Source organism: Neomonachus schauinslandi, chromosome 1 (genome assembly GCF_002201575.2).
Source record: "Neomonachus schauinslandi chromosome 1, ASM220157v2, whole genome shotgun sequence".
NCBI lineage: Eukaryota > Metazoa > Chordata > Mammalia > Carnivora > Phocidae > Neomonachus > Neomonachus schauinslandi.
In genome coordinates this window covers 209,006,005-209,014,292 of record NC_058403.1, presented here as the reverse complement: position 1 = coordinate 209,014,292, position 8,288 = coordinate 209,006,005, and the positions used below count along the sequence as shown (strand labels likewise).

At 42.7% G+C, this 8,288-nt stretch overlaps 1 pseudogene; it reads right to left on the bottom strand.

The window, feature by feature from the left end:
* Window positions 1–5,351: 5,351 nt before the first annotated feature.
* On the bottom strand, window positions 5,352–7,382 carry LOC110594050 (annotated as a pseudogene).
* Window positions 7,383–8,288: the final 906 nt, after the last annotated feature.

The window sequence follows — 8,288 nt, the reverse complement described above, 5'->3', positions numbered from 1 at the left end:
GTGAGGTCCAGAGTTTTGTCCCCACTTTCATTTCTGATTTTAGTTATTTCCTCTTTTTTCCTTAGTCTAGGTAGTCTGTCAATTTTATCATAAAACCAACTGTTGGTTTTGTTGACTTTCTCTGTTGTTTTGGTATTCTCTATTCCACTTATCTTCACTATAATCTTTATTATTTCCTTCTTCCTCCTAGCTTTGGGGTTAGTTTACTCTTCTTTGTCTAGTTCCTTAAGATATAAAGTGAAGTTATTAAGATCTTTCTTCCTTTTTTTTTTAAAGATTTTATTTATTTATTTGACAGAGAGAGAGAGAGCACAAGCAGGGGGAGTGGCAGGCAGAAGGAGAAGCAGGCTCCCCGCTGAACAAGGAGCCCAATTCGGGACTCAATCCCAGGACCCTGAGATCATAACCTGAGCTGAAGGCAGATGCTTAACTGACTGAGCCACCCTGGCATCCCAAGATCTTTCTTCTTTTTTAATGAAGGCACTTATAGCCATATACTTCTCTGAGCAGTTTTTGCTGCATCTCATAGGTTTTGGTATGTTGTGTTCGTTTTTTATTTAAGATTTTATTTACTTATTTGACACAGAGAGCGAGAGCACAAGTAGGCAGAGCTGCAGGCAGAGGGAGAGGGAGAAGCAGGCTCTTCGCTGAGCAGGGAGTCCGATGCGGGGCTCAATCCCAGCACCATGGGATCATGACCGGAGCCGAAGGCAGCCGCTTAACCGACTGAGCCACCCAGGCGCCCTGTATGTTGGGTTTTTGTTTTCATTCATCTCAAAATATGTTTTAATTTTCCTTGTGATTTCTTCTTTGGCTCACTGGTGTTTAAGAGTGCATTGTTTAAGGCATACAGATGGCCAACAGACACATGAAAAGATGCTCAACATCACTCATCATCAGGGAAATGCAAATCAAAACCATAAGGAGATATCACCTCACACCTGTCAGAATGGCTAGAATCAAAAACACAAGAAACAACAGGGGTTGGCAAGGATGTAGAGAAAAAGGAACCCTTGTGCTCTGCTGATAGGAATGCAAACTGGTGCAGCCACCGTAGAAAACAGTATGGAGGGGCGCCTGGGTGGCTCAGTTGGTTAAGCTACTGCCTTCGGCTCAGGTCATGATCCTGGAGTCCCTGGATCGAGTCCCGCATCGGGCTCTCTGCTCGGCAGGGAGCCTGCTTCTCCCTCTGACCCTCCCCCCTCTCATGTATTCTCTCTCTCTCTCTCTCTCTCTCTCATTCTCTCTGTCTCAAATAAATAAATAAAATCTTAAAAAAAAAAAAAAGAAAACAGTATGGAGGATCCTCAAAAAATTAAAAATAGAATTACTACTTGATCCAGTAATTCTACGACTGGGTATTTACCCAAAGAATACAAAAACACTAATTTGAAAAGATATATGCACCCCTATGTTTACTGCAGCATTACTTAAAATAGCTAAATCATGGAAAGGGTCCAAGTGTCCACCGATAGATGAATGGATAAAGACAACGTGGTACATATGCAATGGAATATTACTCAGCCATAAAAGAAAATGAAACCTTGCCATTTGCAACAATGTGGATAGAGCTGGAGAATATAATGCTAAGTGAAATAAGTCAGAGAAAGACAAATACCATATGATTTCACTCATATGTGGCACTTAAGCACCAAAATAAATGAACAAAGGAAAAAAAGAGACAAAGCAAGAAACAGACTGTTAACTACAGAGAACAAAGAGATGGTTACCAGAGGGGAGAGGGGTAAGGGACGGGTGGAATAGATGAAGGGGACTAAGACCACACTTACAATGAGAACTGAGTAATGTATAGAAGTGTTCAATCACTATAATGCACACCTGAAACCAATAGAACACTGTATGTTAACTGGAATTTAAAAAAAAGAAGTGGTGTTTAAATTCCATATACCTGAGAGTTTTCTAGTTTTCCTTCTGTCACTCATTTCTAGCTTCATTCCAGTGTGGTCAGAGAGGTTAGTTTGATAGTTTGTATGATTTCGACCTTTTAAAACACATTGCGACTTGTTTTGTGGCCTGACCACAAAACATACTGGCAGTCTATACTGGCGGTTGTATTACTTGGATTTGAGAAGAATGTGTGTTCTGCTGTTGTTTGCTGGAGTATTCCCAATATATCGAGTAGGTCTGGTTACAACTATTGCTGAAAATGGAGTATTGAAGTCACCATCTACTACTGTAAAAGGGTCTATTTCTTCCTTCAATTCCGCCAATGTTTGATTCATATTTTCTGGGGCTCTGTAGTTTGGTACATATATGTTTATACTTAAAAAAAATTTTTTAGGGGCACCTGGGTGGCTCAGTCCTTAAGCGTCTGCCTTTGGCTCAGGTCATGATCCCAGGGTCCTGGGATCGAGCCCTGCATCAGGCTCCCTGCTTGGTGGGAAGCCTGCTTCTCCCTCTCCCACTCCCCCTGCTTGTGTTTCCTCTCTTGCTGTGTCTCTCTCTGTCAAATAAATAAATAAAATCTTCAAAAAAAATAATTACTGATAAGAAAGGACTTACTTCTATTTTATTATTTGTTTTAAAGGTGTGTCTTAGGGTGCCTGGGTGGCTCAGTTGGTTAAGCGACTGCCTTCGGCTCAGGTCATGATCCTGGAGTCCCAGGATCGAGTCCTGCATTGGGCTCCCTGCTCAGCAGGGAGTCTGCTTCTCCCTCTGACCCTCCCCCTCTCATGTACTCTCTCTCAAATAAATAAATAAAATCTTAAAAAAAAAGGTGTGTCTTATACCTATTTTGTTCCTTAATTTGTTCTTATAATTTCCTCTTGTGTTTCATTGATTTTTTTTTATAGTGTACCACTTTGATTCCTTATTTCATTTTCTGTATATGTTCTGTTATTTTCTTACTATTTACCTAGGGTTACAGTTAGTGTCTTCAACTTGTGACAATCCAGTTCAAATTAATACAGCTTATCTTCAACAGTATACAAAACTCTGCTCTTATGCAGCTGCATCCCTTCCCCTTTATATTGTTACTGTCACAAATTGCATCTTGATACATTGTATTCCCATTAACATGCCCTTAAAATTCTTGCTTTATGCACTTGTTTCTTAAATCATATAGAGGGGGAAAAAGGAGTTGCAAACCAATAATACAATAATACTCGCTTTTATATTCACTTATGTGGTTACCTTTCCAATGTTATTTCTTCCTGTGACTTCGAGTTGCTATTGAGTGTTCATTTCAGTCAGAAGGACTCCTATTTAGTATTTTTTTGTAGGGCAGGTTTATTAGCTACAAAGTCTCTTAACTTTTGTTTATCTGGGAGTATTGTAGATTCTCTTTCATTTCTGAAGGATAGTTTTACCAGATACAGAATGCTTGGTTGACAGGTTTTTTCCTTCCATTACTTTAAATGCCTTTCACTGTTTTCTGGCCTCTGTGATATCTGATCAGACTGTTATTCTCATTGGACATCCCTTGTATGTAATGAGTCACTTCTCTCTTGCTGCTTTAAAGGTTCTCTGGTCTTTTTCCTTTTTTTAAATAAAGATTTATTGGGGCGCCTGGGTGGCTCAGTCGTTGGGCGTCTGCCTTTGGCTCAGGTCATGATCCAGGGGTCCTGGGATCGAGCCCCGCATCGGGCTCTCCGCTCAGCGGGAGGCCTGCTTCTCCCCCTCCCCCTCCCCCTGCTTGTGTTCCCTCTCTCGCTGTGTCTCTCTCTGTCAAATAAATAAATAAAAAATCTTTAAAAAAATAAATAAATAAAGATTTATTTATTTATTTTAGAAGGGTAAGGGGCAGAGGGAGGGAGAAACTCAAGCACACTCTGCTCTGAGCGTGGAACCCGATCTCATGACCCTGAGATCACAACCTGAGCTGAAACTAAGAGTCAGACGCTTCACCGACTGTGCCACCCAGGTGCCCCTCTTTGTCTTTATTTTCCAGTAATTCAATTATAATGTCTTGGTGTGGATCTCTTTGATTTTTTCTGCTTGGAATTTGCTGAGCTTCTTGCACGTACAGATTTATGATTGTTACTAAATTTGGTAAGTGTTCACTCACTGTTTCTTTGAACAGTTTTTCTCTTTTCTCTTCTGCCTCTGGGATGCCCATTATACGCTCACTTATATACTTGATGGTGTCCCAAAGGTGTCTCAGGTCCTGTTCATTTTTCTTCATTCTTTCTTCTTTTGGCTCCTGGATAATTTCAATTGACCGATTTTCAAGTTCAATGGTTCTTTGTTTTGCCCACTAAAATCTTCTGTTGAAACTCTCCAGGGAAATTTTCATCTTGTCTTACTTTCCAGCTCCAGAATTTCTATTTGTTTTTTTTTTGTTTGTTTGTTTTGTTTTGTTTTGCTGGTAAAATATTTGACTTTTATTTTTAAGGTTGACAAATTCTAGAGCTCAACACTAAAGGGGGCCTCTTAAGGGAAAAGGAGGGCAGGAGACATTGAGTTCTCGGGTGTCAGCAAGTGGTACTACTGACCAACAACTTTTGGTTTATTCTTTTCATGTAACAAGAAGTCCAGAGGTTGGCAGTCCATGGCTGGTGCAGCAGCTCCTTGAGGCATGCTATCAGGATCCAAGTGCCTTGAATCTTTCCACTGTACCACCCAGAGAAAGGATCTGCCTTCCTTAGGCCGAAAAATGGCTCCAATACTCTTAGGTTTCATGTATGTGTTCCCGGATGTAGCAGGATGTAGTGAGAAGGAGAAAGGTTCGTGCTTGCCAGATCTGCTTTCTTGTATCAAACACCTGGTAGCTTTATTAAGCAGACTTCTATTTGTATCTGTTTTTTTATAGTGTTATTAACTACAGTCTCCATGTTATACATTAGGAGAGGAGACAAAGTCCTCTCTTCTATCAAGATCCCTTCGATTAGAAGCTCACTTGTACAAGATCCACTTTTATCTCTAAAATTGCCAGAGCTGTTATATGGCTACCTTTAGCAGGAGCTGGGGAAGTATTCTTAAATAGGCACATTATCATCTTCCTCCAAAGTGGGCTTCTGCAAATGAAGAAGATGCAATAGGCGATCTGTTTAATGACAAAATCCTCTGTAGCAATTATGTTAAATTTTTGAATTTTACTGATCTGCAAAAATGCTCAGAATATAATGTCATGTGAAAAGCAAGACAGAAAACATATGCAATATAATCTCAATTTTGTTTAAAAAATACATACCCCACATGTGGGAGTTCCAAAATGTTAATAGTAGTTAATATCTACAGAGTTAGCCTCATGTCAAAGGGGTATTGATAGACAAAATTTTTATCATACTAAATTTTTTCTGAATTTTCTATAATGAACTTGTATTATCTTTAAATAGAAAAAAAAGTGTCACTTTAAAAAACACCCCATATATTCTTAAGGACAACTAAGTCCAAAATATTTACACTTACTCAGTTTCATCTTCATTGTCAAAAGAAAGGAGGCAACTGTTTTTGATTTGCTTTTGTGAGTTCTTTTTAACTGAGTCCTGCTTATTTATTTCATCTTCATTTGCCTTCCTCTTTTTTGAGCTTGCTGTTAAACCTGAGTATTTTTCATCCGAGGAATATTTGACTGGTTTTCAATACATGATTCTTCCATCAACTATAGCCGGTTCTTCATCTGCTTTGGCAGCCTTTATTTCTGCTTTACTTTTCATGACTTCTTCAACTGACAGGTCTCCCTTTTTTAAAACCACCACTTGGGGCTATTCATCTTCTTTGTTACTGTGATCACCATCTTCATTTGGGAGCTGAGACTGGATTCTCTTGGTTTCCATGGTAGGCCCTTCCCTGTAGCCGACCTGTTCCTTGAAGCGAGCCAGTAACGCTGGTTCGGATGGCCACACGTATGAAACCTGGTTCCACTTGCTCACAGCTGCTCCCGGGAAAAACAGGTTCCCGGGGCCGCCTGGAGATGGTACATTGGCGACCTCTATTTGTTTCTTTCATACAATTTCTCTTTCTTATTGATAGTCTCTATCTGATGAGACATCATTCTCCATATTTCCCCTAGTTCTTTGTCTATGGTTCCCCTTAAGCTTTTTAGGTATATTTAACACAGTTGATTTAAAGTCTTCTTCAAGTCTAATGTATGTGTGTCCTCAGGGGTCACTTGTTAGTTTCTTATCTTCCTGCAAATGGGCCATACTCTTGTTGCTTGGCATGCTTCATTTTTGTTGTTGTTGAAAATTAGGCAATTTGAATATTACAATGTGGTAAGTCTGTGAATCAGATTTGTCCCCCTCTGGCTTTGTTGTTGTTTGCTGTGGGTTGCAGTTGTCTGAATGACTTTTCTAGAATATTTTTAAAACTGTATTTCTTATTGTGTGTGGTCTCTGAAGTGTCAGTTCCTTTAGCTTCTGGTCAGCATTTGCTGGACATTTCTTTCTTTTTTTTTTTTTTAAAGATTTTATTTATTTATTTGACAGAGGGAGACACAGCGAGAGAGGGAACACAAGCAGGGGAAGGGGGAGAGGGAGAAGCAGGCTTCCCGCGGAGCAAGGAGCCCAATGTGGGGCTCGATCCCAGGACCCTGAGATCATGACCTGAGCCGAAGGCAGACACTTAACGACTGAGCCACCCAGGCGCCCTTGCTGGACATTTCTTAAATGCCTGAAGGAAGAAGGAGACAAAGAGTAGGCGGTGGAGGAGAAAGGTGAAAGAGGAGAGAAAGAGGAAGAGGGCAGCGTGGAAGGAAGGAAAGAGGAGAGGAGACAAAGTACTTCCTGGTGTTTGCAGACTGACTCTGTGTTGGGGCACTCCTGTAACTCCAAGCCGGGTTGCTTACAACTCGGTCTTAGCCTTCACTTCCTGCTTGGGGTGAGTCTAAAGATCAGCCAGAGGTGAACACTTAGGGGCTTCTAAAATCTTTTCTGAGCATGCATCCTGCCCCAGGCATGGGAGGTTTTTCAAAGCCATTATTCCCCAAGTAGCTCCTCCCCTGAGTAGCTCCTCCTCCAAGTAGCTCCTCCCCCAGCTTCTCCTCTCAGGCTTTCACCATGTCTATTGTTTGTCCCATCAGTAATCATCCCCCCCTCCCCCGCCCCGTGTGGCAGCACCTTGTTCATTTGCCTTTCAGCTGTACTCAAGGAATGCGCTCTGCATAGTCCCTTCCTGCTTTGAGAGAGTTACAAAGTGGGCAAAAGAGAGGCCAGTGCCTTGCATCTTTCCTCCAAGGAACCCCCGGACAGGTCAAAACAGGTGCACACGATTCCTCAGGAAGGAGGAATTTTTGTTTCATTTTGTTTTGGGGGAGGAGGTAACAAATCACTCTGTTTGAAGGAATGGTACAAGTGAACAAAGTCAAGTGGACATTCTAACACAACTGAGAGAAGAGGGAATGGTACACGCAGCGCGTGTTCACTACCTGGCATGGACATCTCTCGTGGCTGCAGGAAGCCCACCAAAGGCTCAGCGGTCATCACTGTCCCCAGGTTTCCTCGTCAAAAAGATACTCTGCCGTGCAGGGATTCTGGGGTCCCATCTTGTGCAAGCTGGTTATGTGATTGCCCAATTCTTTGATAGATTTCATCCTCTCATTCAATGTTAGTTACATGAATGACTTGGCCATCTTTGCCAATGGCCGCTTTGTACAAGTTCTGGTTGTGACTGATTCACATTTTGCACCAAACGTGACTTCTTCCCCACTGAATCCAGCCTGCTCTCCCAGGTACCACAGTCTGCTTTCTTGCTATCCTGAGGGGAAACTCGGCCACCATGTGGGTCCTACAGCGCCATCAGTTTCTCAGCACGGTCCCTCTCCTCGTGAGCTTGATGAGGAAAATCGGTGGCAACATTCCTCAAAGCCAGTTCATCGTGGTCAAAATGGAAAGATGTGGACGGGTAGATGCAGGAGGCACAGAGTTCCAAGTGGATCCAGTGGTTGATGGTGGCCTCCAGATCCTGGAGGTGGTCCGAGCCCACCTGCAAGGGGGACAGGGTTGTCGTGGCAGGTGGCTTCGGAGGGTGGTGACCGGGCAGCCGGTGCCTTGGAATGGGTCCAAGGGCGCTGTGAGCAGGTGTTGGCACTCTTGGACTGGGACAGCGTGAGTACCACGAACGCCTTTGAGAGCCTGTTCTCTGCCAGGCCGTGTTCCAGAATGTGAGGCTACATGGTGAACGATAGAAACTGAACCCCTTGGCCTCTCACGGCTCACATTCTAGGGTAGGGCCTCTCAGTCTTGGCACTGTTGACACTAGGGGCTGGATACTTCTGTGTTGTTGAGGGCCATGCTGGGCATCATAGAATGTCGAGCAACATCCCTGGCCTCCACCCACTAGATGCCACTGGCATTGGTCCCTGGTTGTGACACCCCAAACTGTCCCCA